This window comes from Eulemur rufifrons, chromosome 7, assembly GCF_041146395.1.
Source record: "Eulemur rufifrons isolate Redbay chromosome 7, OSU_ERuf_1, whole genome shotgun sequence".
NCBI classification, from domain to species: Eukaryota; Metazoa; Chordata; class Mammalia; order Primates; family Lemuridae; genus Eulemur; species Eulemur rufifrons.
This window is the reverse complement of record NC_090989.1, coordinates 208,415,320-208,429,752: the sequence shown is the minus strand read 5'-3', so window position 1 is coordinate 208,429,752 and position 14,433 is coordinate 208,415,320. Positions and strand designations below refer to the sequence as shown.

General features: G+C 43.9%; 2 pseudogenes; both read right to left on the bottom strand.

The window, feature by feature from the left end:
• Positions 1–10,854: 10,854 nt before the first annotated feature.
• On the bottom strand, positions 10,855–11,805 carry LOC138385939 (pyruvate kinase PKM pseudogene; annotated as a pseudogene).
• On the bottom strand, positions 11,792–13,439 carry LOC138387175 (alpha-aminoadipic semialdehyde dehydrogenase-like; annotated as a pseudogene).
• Between the last annotated feature and the right edge of the window lie 994 nt (positions 13,440–14,433).

Sequence of the window (14,433 nt, the reverse complement as noted above, 5' to 3'; positions counted from 1 at the left end):
TTGTGGGGCTTACAGGCCCTCTCACTAACCTTAAGTGGCCACTTAAACCAGTTTATCTAGAGGTTTGAATGAGAGGTCACTGCTTTTCCAACAAGGCACTTCGAAGCTCTTGTCATATTTCTTCTTTTGAGAAAAGAAACTGCTCCATGTGTAAGTAACCTCGTTAACATGCACTTACAAATTAAAACTGTCCTAGAGTCCCAATCTTTGGACTAAGATTATGGGTTGGAGTCCCAACCTCTCCCTAAAATAGTGACTCAGATCCTACCTTAAAGAGGAGGGATCAAGTTCGGGTTAGAGTCCCAAACCAGGTTTGGGTTATAGTCTCAAATCCAATTTGGGCTAGAGTCCCAAATCAGATGAATGCTAAAAGGTTGTAACTGCTGAGGTGCTCACTGCAGGCCCAAATCTTGGGTTATAGTCCCGAGGTGTTTTTTTTAACTATTTCTGGTCCAGGTCTGATTGTCTATGTGTTCATGTTTTGATATATGTTATGATATTTGGCTTAAGTGGAAGGTAAAAACTTTGATGTTTGCAGTAACAGCCTAATCAGAAAATTATTTAAATGAGGGTCCTCATACTACCTTGCTCTCTCTGACCCTGTTAGGACGCTCCCAGGTGACTAGGGGTAATCTAGCCTGTTGGTGATCCTCTGGGAAGCAATCCCCCTAAGCACCCCGTTGCAGAACCAAAACACCTCCCCAGTACAGGACTTTGTTCTATGAAACTCAGATAGTGTTGCACACAAAATGGGCAATGTCAATAGGACTCCAGCAGCAGAAGCCATACTAGTTCAATGAGGGCCAAATGAAAATCCCTCTGCCTTTCTCCAGAGGGTTTAGAAGCCTATAGGGATTATATTGACATGGACCCTGAACATCCAGGTCACAGGAGACTGGTTACTCTGACTTTCATCAGTCAGAGTGCCCCTGATGTAAAAGAAAACCTACAAAAAATAGAAGGAGGCTTGGAGATGCCCATATCTCTATTAATTGAGATTGCCTTCCAGGTGTTTAACAGCTGTGATGAAGTCCAGGAAGGCCACAATAATGGGACTGGAGATAACAATCTATGCTGCTCACCACAGCTCTTGGCCATGATCAGCCTGGACACAGAAAAGTGTGTGCTAGAGGAAACAAATGGCCATGGTTAAGATCCCTGGGGTCCTCACTGGCTGGCAAAAAGAGTCATCTGCCCTTGGGATCAATTTGCATATTGTAAGCAAGAGGTCCATTGGCAACAGGAATGTCCTGACCATCCCCACCCCATCAGTCAGTGTCCCAGATGCCGCAGATTGTTAAGAGTGAACATAAATGATGGGACCTGGGGCTCTCTACAATGTAGAAACCCTGGGTTACAATTGTGGAGAGAGACTTACAGTCTTTCTAACCAACACTACAGCTAAGCTTCCTCCACCAGCCCTCCCTCTCCCCGCTTCCTGCTATTCTGCCTGTCTACTTTGCTACCATGTTTTTTCTCAAATTTGAAGAAAAGCTTCAGCTCTTGGGGACAGATAAATTTCAGTGAAAATTATTAGTTTGACAGAGATGCACTATGAATCTGTCATTTTAACTAGTGAGTATTACCTCACCCCTGGCTAAAGCTTTAAAAATTAAAGCTACAAGGTCATTATTTGTATCCTGCAGTACATACAAGTTTGGTTGTATTTGGTTGTATTTGTCTACAGTACCGAACTGGCTTATAAATAAATGAGTACTCATAAATTAAGCATTATTTGCCACAGTGTTTTTCAAGTGCACATAATTTAGTAATCTTTTGGTGAATAAGACTAGTCTAAACCTGTTGGTTTGATAGGAATGGCTGTGTCTTCTCTTTTAGGTTCTCACTTTTATGATAGTTTCCTGACATGCAGTTATATGAAATGATTAGCAGATAAATAATTTGGAATGGTGACTAGCATTGTCTAATGTCTTAGTCATCTTGGTAATCTTGGTAAAATGCTTAAAATAAATAAATGAGGTAAAATGTAAATGGGATAAATATCTGTAAATAATTTTTATGTGATTTGAAATCTTAAATAATAGATACTCCTTAATGTGTGGGTCTTTTCCAAATCAGGTGAAAAATAAAACAAATTGTTTAACATAAATATGGTTGTCCTTAGCTTCTTAAATTTAATAGAGAGACTAAATGTATTTGGGTCTATATATATGCATAAAATTATCTTTTAGGGAAACATGTTTTTTAAAATAATTATGAAATATTTCTTATCTATAAAATTCCTATATGTGAAAGACAATTCACAATTTTATGCTGTTTCTTAATAAAATTTAAGGTTACTGAGTTAAAAATTCTAATTAATACATAATTATATATATAAAGTATGCCAAAAGATAAGGTATATTTAATAAGACAAAATTATAAGAGGCACAAAATGTGTTTTTTAGTGAGGAAAAAAATAATTATGTCTAATTTGGAGGTTATTTAAATGGAGGTTTAAAATATGGATTTGGGAAGGAAATAGAAGTAAGACAGAAGAAAACTGGTAAGTAAGAAAGAGAGATGTGAAGAAAATTATGGATGTGAAGAGGTATAATTTTGTATGAGAAAGAGTCTTGTGTGGTAAATATTTGTCCTACAGTAAAATGACTGGTTATTTAAGAAACAGGAATTATAGTGCAAAAATGAAGGTTTAAACAAGTTGTCTGTAGAGTGTGAATTTTATGAAAGGAATTTTATGTGTGATTAAGTTGGATGCAAATGGAAGGAAATCGTTTATGGGTATTTCTAAAGAATGAACTTGGACGTTAGAATGTGCTGACAGATCATAAAAATTTGTCCCCCATGTTAAAACAAGGGTTTTCTTAAAATATTAATTTGCTCTTAGTGAGATTACAAGAGGTTTTGATTTTTAATTCTGAAATCTCTTTAACAGCTATTCTCTGAATCATGAACAAGTTTCTATTTCCGCCATATTTCTTTCTGAGAACTGTCTAGTTTCCCTGGTTTCAGATTTATCTTGAAAGTCTAGAAAAGCAATGTTTAATGCCAATATAACTTGATTTTGTACTCTGGGCTTTTCTTGATGTGTTTGAATTGTTTTATGTTAACCGGGACGTCATATGCTGTTACTAAGAATCATGCATTTATTGTTCAAAGTAACTGGCCTAGGAAACAAAGATTGCTTAGGAAAAATGAGCTTTAGAAGGGTTAAAGTTTTTATACCCATGTAACTTTCTATATTGCTTTTTTTTTTTTTTTTTTTTTTGAGACAGAGTCTCGCTTCATTGCCCAGGTTAGAGTGAGTGCTATGGCATCAGCCTAGCTCACAGCAACCTCATACTCCTAGGCTCAGGTGATCCACCTGCCTTAGCCTACCGAGTAGCTGAGACTACAGGCACGAGCCACCATGCCCAGCTTAATTTTTTTTTTGTTTCTATTTTTAGTTAACTGGCTAAATTTTTTCTATTTTTAGTAGAGACAGTCTCACTCTTGCTCAGGCTGGTCTCAAACTCCTGACCTCAAGTGATCCTCCTGCCTTGGCCTCCCAGAGTGCTAGGATTATAGGTGTGAGCCCACGTGCTCAGCGTCTATATTGCTTTTGAAGTCTTTTGATTGTTATGGTTACTCTGGTTGAATGAGTAAGTGTTATTTAGCAGTGACCCATGATTCTATTGAAGGAAATACTTGGGATATTTTAACATCTTTGGCAGGTTTTCCTGAAATCGAAGTCCAATCATAAGGCTTTTGGCCTAAGATTACTTTTCAGATTTCCCAGGTGGGCACCCTGGAGAGCCTCAAAAGATGTACCTCTCATTTTGTAAAGATATTAAATGATTAGGCTTATTTAGTAAATAATACAAGAAGCACTGTCAAATAAGGCATGGTGTTTAACTTCCTTTAAGTTACATTTGTGTAAGTTTATTTTTAAGACCTATTTTAATTTTAAGCATATTGTATGACATTCTGATATGCTGTGATGTGTATTACCTGTCATGATTATGATTATTATGTTAAATGGTCATATGCCACAGAAATACCTACATTTCCCTGTCAATTGTAAGCTCTCATCAGATCTCTGATGATGGCTATTCTGAGTTTTTGTTATCCACAGTTACTGTTTTAAATCCTTCTCTGGAAGTATTTGCAATTGGATGTATTCCTAAATTGCTAATCAGGATTGAGAAGAACAAAATTTATTACATAAAATCAAGTAATTGACAATGACAATGTTTTTATGACTTTAATGTTTTATTTTCCAAATTCAAGAAAATTTTCTTTTATAAGCTGTCACTAGTTTGCAATAATTTGGTAAAGTATGATTTTGTGAACAGAAGTGGAAGCAGTTGCTTTTTCTCCCTACTTGATTCTTCTATAATTCAGAAACTACCAGTATTCTAATTTTTATTCATATAAGTTCAGTAAAAATCTGCTCTTCTGTTCTTTATTTATATGTGGGATAGAATTGAAAACATTGGTTATGTTACCAAGGTTTGGACTGAAATGTCATATTTAAAAATGTGCACAAAATTCCTGGCTTCAAGAGTTCCCAGATTAACAGTGAGTGAATAAAGACGGTCACTTCTTGGTAGGCCCAAGAACTTTAAAACTGTTAATAAAATGTAAAGTCTGCCTTGGTTTGGCTTCCTAGCCATAAGAGGTTCTAAATCTCAGATTTTCTATATGACCAATGTAGAGAGAAAAAGTTATACTTCTAAGGAAAGCAAAAGTACATCTGCTATTAGGTTGTGACCCTATGTATTCTATTCAAGTCCTTGTTATCTGCCTGTATAATGGACTAGTTCCTGGATTCTCTTAATTCCTTCCAATATTTGGTTATAACTAAATCCCAATGCAATTTCCCAGCCCTCTTCCCCCAATCCAGGCTAGGCATGCTCCAGGGACATTCAGGGTATTTCCCCTTCTTAAATCTAACCAACTAGAGAAATTATATATCAGAATTGGGGACAAACTAGGCTCATAGGATACTACGGTCAGCAGTTAGATCTTATTGCTCAGGGACATCCCTCTTGTCTCAAAGCAGTAGATGCTGTCTCTTCCTTTGTAAAAGCCATGGAGAAGATACTTATTGAGTCACCTCCCAATGTCTGTGCTTCTCACTGTGTATAGATAGGCTCTCCTAAATCCAGTCTCTCAGGAGCTTCATAGAGAACTGAGCAACTCATTTTACAGGGCAAATTATTAAAAACGTTGGCAAAATTTGGCCAACTTATCAACATCTCCATTGTGCTTACCTCCCCCAGTCCTCTGTGCCTGTGGAGCAGACCAATGGAATAACAAAAGCCCAATTGACAAAGACTGGTGTGGCAATCAGCCTGCCATTGCCCAAGGACCTTTCTTCAGTCCTCTCTAACCCTGGCATATTGTTAACACACCTGCCTGAAGTTCTGAATTTTCCCGGGTGGTCAGGGTAGCCAACCAACATACGATGGTCCTTAAATCCTTACCTATCCCCTTTCGACTAGGACCCCTCAAAGGCAGTCATTGTTTTGCTAGACCTGTGGGCTCCCACACATCCTAAAAAGGGACTTTCTAGAAACCTGTCAGGTATATATTTTCTTCTCCCAAAAAGGCTAAATAATGCTTGAGTTATCAACACCAGGAGATGTTTCCACAGAAACAGCTTTTACTCAAATTCCCATCTATTCAGTTAGCCTTGCCAGTGCTATCCACCCTACTCCCTAAGAGCTACATAGAGTCTTAGGGCACAATGCCATGTTGATAGTAATCCCTTAGATTATAGTTGAGGACATTCTCAAGGATGCCATTTGCCCAGAGGTATTGACTCCAGTGAAGGAGCTAGATTAGGATGGCTTCTGGGGTCTGGTTTGGACTAGATTCTGCTTGGAATGAATATACGGTCATAAACCTTTCCTGCACCATTAATAGAGTCGCCTGCCCTCAGTTGGTCCACCCAAGCCATCAGTGCACAAGAGAGGTCCCTAGACTTTCCTGTTTGCCTGGTTCTAGAAAACCACATTGCTTTAAACTATCACCACACTGAACAGGATGGTGTTTGTGCTGCTGCCCACATTTGCTGTTGCATCTGGCTCCAATCAGCTCAAACTGGAAAACTCTAAGGTCTTAAAGCTAGCCAAATCTCTGAAAGGGACGTCTTCAGAAAGCCCCCTGGCTGGGCTTGCTGGGTTAAATGTTGACTCTCCATTGGTATAGGATCCCTGCTGTGTTTCACCCTACAAGTATTAATGATCCTTGTCATATTTGGGCTAAGCCTTTGGCTCCCCTTTAAGGTAGTCCTAGCTTGTTTTTAATCCCCTACAAAGATCATGTTGACCCAACCATTGAGACTTTCAACTCACTCTAGCTGGAAACTAGAACCAACTTAACCTGAGAGACTTTGATTCCAATTTAACAGGTACTTGAGTGTCTCATGTAAGTAAATGGCTCTGGTTGTTCAATTGGCCACTGCCAGGCCACTAGGATCCCCATGTGGGACTAGATGGACCCAGAGCAGGTTCCTGGCACTCTGATGGAATGCAATGCTGTCTGTCAACAGGTTTGAGCCAATCTTTCAAAATGATCCTAAGTGGCTAGCTGGGCCCAAATTTTAAATAGAGCCACGTGGCTATTTGCTGACTAGGGGGTCACACAGGTACTCTGGGTTCCCTCAAAGCCCACATGTTTTTACCGAGGGGACTTTCAGGGCTCTCTTCAACCAATCAATCAGAGAGTAGCTGTGTTGACCAACCAGGACTAAGTGAGTTTCAAGTTTTCATTTGAATAGACAGACTTGATTGGGAACCCGGGTGGGAACTTTTGCTGTAAAACCCAAGCTTTCCCTTCCTCTCCAGAACAAATAATATTTAGGTCGCTAACTCTTTATGTCTTTTTCCTAGAACTGAGTTGAAACCACAACTTCTGAAAAGTGCTCTTTATACCTGGAAACTCCTATAGCAAAACACTAAACAATTTCATGAGTCTAACCAAGGCCTATACCCCTAAGTTTATCCACCACAGGGATCGGGTAAAATTTCCCCCTCCTACTCCCCAGCCCAAGTTACCAAGGTAAGTCATCACCTCCACAAAGTGGGCTCCAGGATGCAGCATTCCCAGGGGCAGGCATCTGCTGCCACCCTGCTCCAAAGTGGGGAGACCCTTCTCCCCAGGAGGGGCGGAGGTGGGCTGGACTAGGTGGTCTGCAGTCCTGACGGCTATGGAAGCTCAGGATTCTGCAATCCTTCCTTGCCATGGGTGGTCCATCCTTTCACACTCTTGCTGCCTGGCCCTGGAGAGGACACCCCAACCAGCAAATTGTGGCACTATGGAAAGAGGTCTCAACAAGGGTTTGAGTGCTGGCTTTGACCTGGACTTGCTGACAGCCCAGAAAAGAGTTCAGTACTGTCTGAGGATGGCACCGTGCCCGTGGCCACCTGTAGCACAGTGCGCATGGCTGATGGTCAGTAAGGATTTCTCAGTTGAAAGAAAGAAAAGGAAAGGAAGGGAGGGAGGGACTTGTGTACTTCTGGAATCTCTGTGTTCTCTTTGTCTCTGCTCCATCCTAACTCCCCAAGTTCATCTTCCATCCAATTCAGCTCCTAGAATGAGCAGCAAAGTACACTTGGGTTCTAACCACCAGCTTTGCCACCAGCTGACTGTGTGACCTTAGGGGCCCCCTACCCTGCCAAACTCACAAGGGAGAAGGACAAAACAAATGAAACGCTGAACATGACAGTGCTTTGAAATGTATGAGACACGCTGCAGATGCAAGAAACTGCTATGACATCTTTAGGCAGCGCACATCCCATGGTGAGTTCTGGGGACCACCCTTCACCATCTGTTCCTGAAATGAATTCCCCATGCCCAGAGCATTACTTGGGACAGCTCTTACGACTCTAGTGACTTGGAGCTCTGTGGTAAAGAGGAATATTCCCTTTTCATAGGTGGGAAAGCCGACACCTCCAAGTCCCACTGCGAATGCCCCTCTTAGCAACTTCTCACAGCCTGTTGAAAACGTCCCGGTTCTTGTCTGTACTCCTCACTCAACTCAAAGCTCTATTTGCACACGACCTACATCTTCTTCATCACCATATCCTTAGAGACTGGCACATAATAAGTGCTCGATACGTGTTTGTTGAATGAATAAATGAGCAAATGATGCCTCTTACCCAATATAAACTTAACCCAGGATCACTGGCCCTGTTCAAACCACTTATCCACTGCTCTGGACTCTCTGGGGTCTAAGTGTCCCATATACTAAACACTTCTCTTCCCTCTCATTCTGTTCTCCTTAGGAAAAACTGATAAAACTGACTGGAGTATTTTTTTACCATTTAAATTCTTTTAATCCAAACTAGATTGGCTTATGCTCTTGACATAACAACTCAATACAGTCCTGGGAGTCAGACTTGTTATCAACACAGTGAACTACCTCATTCTTCTTAGCAGTGTGATCCCCACCCACCTCCCTGCACTCCAGCCCAGTGAACCCAACAAGTTTTTAGTCTGAAGAAATGAGGGAGTTGCAACCTCGGTTCTACCCCCAGGTCAACCCCCTGAAGTGGGTGACAGTGGCATAGCCCACAGAGAACGAGCAACAGGGCCAGGAGCACAGGGCTCTCCCAAAAAGGAGCCTCGGTCCTCTACAGACAAACCAACCATGCCACTGGAGGTGGGGTATCAAGAGTTGGTGGCTTCTAACCAAAAGAAAGAGTAGAGCTGATTTGTGCCCTCCCACCGGTATTGGCTCCTCCATACGTGCAGCCCCCTGGTGTTCCCATTGCAGGGGACACCTCGAGTTTCCAACCCCACCTTCCACCAAACTGACCTGCTCTCCAATTGCCTCTCAGCAGCTGCCACTTTGGAAGACAGTCTGCTAAACATATCCTACGTGAGGTGGTAAAATCTGTTTATTTTAAGAGTTACTGGTGTGTGGCATTTTCCAGAACAAGCAAAACTGTTAATGGTCTTTTTTTGCAATCACTGAATTGTTGAATACCTTCTTGCAGCTCCTCTCTGACACACATATATTTTAATAAATGGTTTTTGTAAGATAAATTCAGATTCCATGATTTATTTTCTCTGTTTGTTTCTTTCTTTCTCTCTCTCTCTCTCTCTTTCTTTCTCTCTCTCTCCTTCCTTCCTTTTCTTTCTTTCTTCCTTTCTTTCTTTCTTTTTATCTCTCTCTCTCTTTCTTTCTTTCACCTCTTTTTTTAATTTCAGAATTTTACCAGACTACATACGTTTTGGTTACATAATTTGCTTTTGTACAGTTTGAGTCAAAGTTTGAAGTGTGCCTTTCACCCAGTTAGTGTACATTGTACGCGTTAGGTGTAAATTTATCCATCCCCTCCTCCTTCCTCCCACCTACTTTATTTCCCTTGAGTTTTACTTCCATATGTGCATGTAAGTGTTGATCAGTTAGTTACAATTTAGTGTTGATAACATGTGGTGTTTGTTTTTCCATTCTTGTGATAGATACTTCATTAAGAAGAATGGTATCCAGTTCTATCCAGGTTATTACAAAAGAAACTAGATCACCATTTTTTTTTTATGGCTGAGCAGTGCTCCATGGTATACATATACCACATTTTATTAATACACTCATGTATTGATGGGCACTTGGGTTAGTTCCACATCTTTGTGATTGTGAATTGTGCTACTGTAAACATTTGAATGCAAGTTTCTTTTTTATAAAATGTCTTTTTTCCCTTTGGGTAAATACCTAGTAGTGGGATTGCTGGATAAAATGGTAGGTCTACTTTTAGTTCTTTGAAGTATCCCCATACTACTTTCCATAGAGATTGTACTAGTTTGCAGCCCCACCAACAGTATATAAGTGTACCTTTCTCTCAGCATCCTCACCAGCATCTGCTGTTTTGGAACTTTTCGATAAAAGCCATTCTCACTGGAGTTAGGTGATATCTCATTGTGATTTTGATTTCCATTTCCTTGATGGTTAGAGATGTTGAACATTTTTTTCATGTGTTTGTTGGCCATTAGTCTATCTTCATTTGAAAAGTTTCTTTTCATGTCTTTTTTCCACTTTTTAATGGAGTTGTTTGATTTTTTTCTTGCTGATTTACTTGAGTTCTTTGTAGATTCTGGTTATCAGCCCTTTATCAGATGTATAACACGCGAATATTTTCTCCCATTCTGTAGGTTGTCTATTTGCTCTATCGATTGTGTCCTCCGCTGTGCAGAAGCTTTTTAATTTGATCAAGTCCCGTTTATTTGTTGCTGTGATTGCTTTTGGGGTCTTCTTAAATTCTTTTCTTTTCTTTCTTTTTTTTTTTTTTTTGCGTCAGCTGTTGTTTATTGACATACAGGTAGGCTCTATAACAACATGCCCGGAGACAGCTGCAGTAGTAGGGAAAATGGAAGGTGAGGGTGGAGTGTTTGCAGCAACAGGTCAGTGGAGTGCAGGACAGAAGAGCACAGTGCGCAAGGGAGGCCGTGGGGTTGCGAAAGCAAGTTAGGGCCAGGGCCAGAGTCTGCTTAAACTGGAACCACTGCCCCACACCCTAAGGCCCCTACTCTTGCTAGCTGTCTCCTGACCCCAGGTCAGGGTTGGGACTTCTCTGCACATCCATTTTCTACAGAAACCAAAGCAGGTATACAAAAGAGAAGGAGTTGTTGCCCTCTTGCCACAGACTCTGGGGGCCTACAGTCTTGCATTCCCCCTTTGTCCCTTGCTTGTGGGACCAAATGATGGGCAAACAGGCTCTGAGCTACCCCAGCTGAGCAGAGTCTACAAATAGCCATGTTTCACAGCGGCATTAATCTTCTCCCTGGTGTCCCAGCCCACTAGTGCCACACTACAGCCCAGAGTGAGCTCTACAAGCATTGCTGGCCTAATGGATGGGTCGGGGGAAGGGGATGGGACAGGGGCTGGAGGAGGGGCTCTGGGGTCCCTCACAGCACAGGTACTACATGCATGGTATTGGTAAAGCCAGAGCCAAGGTGCCACCCAGTCAGCACAATGACCACATCTCCCTTCTTGAAGAAGCCTCGGGCCTTGCCAACATTCATGGCCAAGTTCACCTGGAGGTCCACATCCTCAGCCCAGGCCTCCTGGATTGCATCCTTGCACAGCACAAGGAAGATGCCATGGTACAGGTGGGCCTAGCAAGCTGTCTGGGGATTCCGTGTCACAGCAATGATGGGGGCACGTGGGTGGTATCTAGCCACCTGGTGAGCAGACCTGCTGGACTTGGTGAGGACGATTATGGCCCCACTGCAGCACTTGAAGGAGGGCTCCATGGCGCCCACCATGGTGGCTTCTGTGGGGTCACTGGTAATGGGCCCCAGGTGACAGAGCTACTCAAATAATTGCAATGACGGCCTCTGCCTCACGCACAATCATGCACTGCATGTGAACAGCTTCCAGAGGGTAGTCCCCCTTGGCTGTTTCTCCAGACAGCATGATGCAGTCGGCTCCGTCCAGAACTGCATTGGCAACATCACTGCCCTCAGCCCGGGTGCGGCGGGGCTTCTTGATCATGCTCTCCAGATCTGTGTGGCACAGATGACAGGCTTCCCAGCTCGGTTGCACCACCCAATCATCATCTTCTGAGCAAGGAGGACCTTCCCTGCAGGAATCGCGATGCCCAGATCACCACAAGCCACCATGATCCCATCACTGGCCTTCAGGATCTCGTCAAACCTCCGAACTCTCTCGTGATTCCCCCAAAGGAGTATGGATGGGAAGAACAGAGCAGACACACAGACTCCTGGGGGCAGGGCCTGCTCTGGGACTGATCCCAGAGCTGGAAGAGAAGCTTCAACCTCTGGCCTTAGAAGGCTCCTAGTGTGAGTCTCCAATGCACCTACTAATCTTTTTTTTTCATATTCAAAATGATGCATTTATTCCAGGCAAAACTTAATTTTCTTTATCTTCTTCAGAAGCAGCTGTAGGAATGCCTAGAAGACTTTGAGTAATGTCCATCTAAAACACCTTTACTGAAACTTGATTCCTTGGGCCAGAGGAAGGTCCTTACTGTAGTTGATGGTACAAGTGGATCTTCTCACGTACTGTTTCCAGGCATCACTGCCATATGCTTCACTCCTCCAAATGTACCTCCAATCTCAGCACCACTCACTGGAATGTTGACATTTACAATGCCACAGTCAGATCCTTTAGGTCCAAGTCAGCGTTGGATTTGACCCAAATCTTTGGTGAAAATGCTACTTGAAAGTCCCTGTTTTACTTCATTATTCCATGCAAAGACCTCTTCTTCATTCTTGAATTTAAAGACGTAGAGAATTGGAGCAAAAGTCTCTGTGTGTGCAATGGATGCATCATGGGTGAGACCCACTGTGCCACCTTCTTTCTTTGCTTCCTCCACTGCTCCAAGAAACATGCTCACTGCCAGTTTGGTGAGGTGTGGCCCAAAGAGAACATTAGAGTCCCATGGCTTCCCAATGCGAATTTGTGCATAGGCCTTTTTAAGTCTATTTACAACCTCATCATGGATGCTTTCATGTAAAAACAGTCGCCTCACAGCGGTACACCTCTGGCCGCTGTCCCCACGGTGGCAAGGAGAGCTGATGGAACTACTAAGCTGAGGTCCACATCCTCAAAAGCAACAATGGCATTGTTTCCTCCAAGTTCTAACAAGCTTCTCCCAAACCTCTTCTGCACCATAAGGGCCACCTATTTTCCCACCTGGGTGCTCCCGGTAAAGGATAGCAGGTTCACTCGCTCATCTTTGGCCATTGCTGTGCCGATATCTGCTCCACCACAAGTCCAGGAACAAATTGCACCAGGCAGCTTGTTGTCCTCCAGAACCTTAGCTATTATCTTTGTGACAGCTACAGTAATTAGGGAAGTTGTTGGAGCTCCTTTCCAAAGGCAGACGTTCTGGCAGATCATGGCAATGGCATTGTTCCAGCCATACAGCGACCGCCACAGGGAAATCGAACAAAGTGATGATTCCAACCAGGCCTATGGGATTCCACTGTCCGATGAGGGCATGGCCAGATCTTTCAGAAGGCAAGATAGGTCCCCGAATCCGTGACAAACCAACAGTGTAATCACAAATATCCACGTACTCTTGAACTTCTCCCACACCTTCCACTAAGATTTTCCCCATCTCCAGAGATACCAAGTTTCCTAGGATTTCGATCTTCTCCCGCAAGGCATCACCAATCTGTCTTACTATTTCTCCTCACTTTGGAGCAGGAATATCTGCCCAGACTTTCCATGCTTCCATTGCTTTCTTTACAGTTTCTTCACAGTCTGCCATGCTGGCCTGTCGAACTCTTGCTATTGGTTCATTGTTAGCAGGACAATAGGTGATAATAACCTCTCTCAGGCCTCCTCAGCTTCCATTATACACACCCTCATTTTCCTCGGGGAGCCCCAGCTCTTTCAGCCAGGCATACTGGGGCTGATTGATCAGCAGAGTGGACATAAAGGTGGCAGGCCTGTACTAAGGTGCCAAGAGCTTGCTGGTCCTTGCAGCGTGCACACACAGCGCGTGGGGCAGGGTCCACATACTGAGCCCCAGCCTCCATTTTTTTTTTTCTTTTTGGAGTTTTGCTATTTTTTTTTTTAAACAGAAACCTGTTTGTGCTATTAGGGAGCCAGATGTCCGAGCTCTGGTGGCTGCTCCTGGTCCTTGCCTGCAGGTCAAACAGCGAGCGCCTCTTGCGCCCTCCCTTCTGTCAGTTCGACTCTGTCTCTGTCACCATCTGGCCCTTGTGCACAATCCATTGTCACTTGCCATAGGTCTTCCTATGAGCTGGGGATGGTCTCTGCCCCAGGGCACTGTGGACATTTGGGGCCCGGAGCATTCTCAGCAATGGGGCGTCCTGGGCGCAGCTGGGTGCTGAGCAGTGTCCCTGCATCCACCCACCATGCCAGGAGCTGCCCCTGTTATGACAACCATAGATGTCCCCAGACACAGCCCAGTGTCCCCTGGGGGGCAGAATCCTGAATCGCCCCGACTGAGAATCACAGTCAGTGAGAGACACCCCAGAGAAGGAGGCCTCTGGGCTCCTGCAAGCCATGGGACACTTCCAAAGTGCCACAGAGCCACAGAGGTGGATGAGGCCTTCCGTGGAGGGTGCTGGCCCCGCTGGCAGTGCTTGTGACATCCAGTTTCCAAGCAGGGGCCGATCCGTGGCTACAGGCAGTGACAAATCCACAGCACGCCTCAATCAGAAGCTCCTGTTTCCAGGTGACATTGTGCTGTGGTCACAGCTGCTGGGCAGCCTGAGAGACCCAGCTCTGAGTCTCAGGAGTGGCCCTGCTTCTCCGCCTGTCGGGTGGGAGAGCTGACCACCCTACTTCTTCTCACCCCAACATGGAGCAGCTCTGATTTCCTCATTAAAAGTGGGGAAAGTGGACCAAAACCAGCCTGAGACACCCTGTGCCCTCGGTGGCTGGCCGAGTCTGCCCTGTCCCCTGCAGCTCCCAGGGGGCAAGAGCTCAGGGCTGCCCTGCTCCTCTGAGCACAGCAGCCGGGAGGGAGGACACAGGGGTGGGGG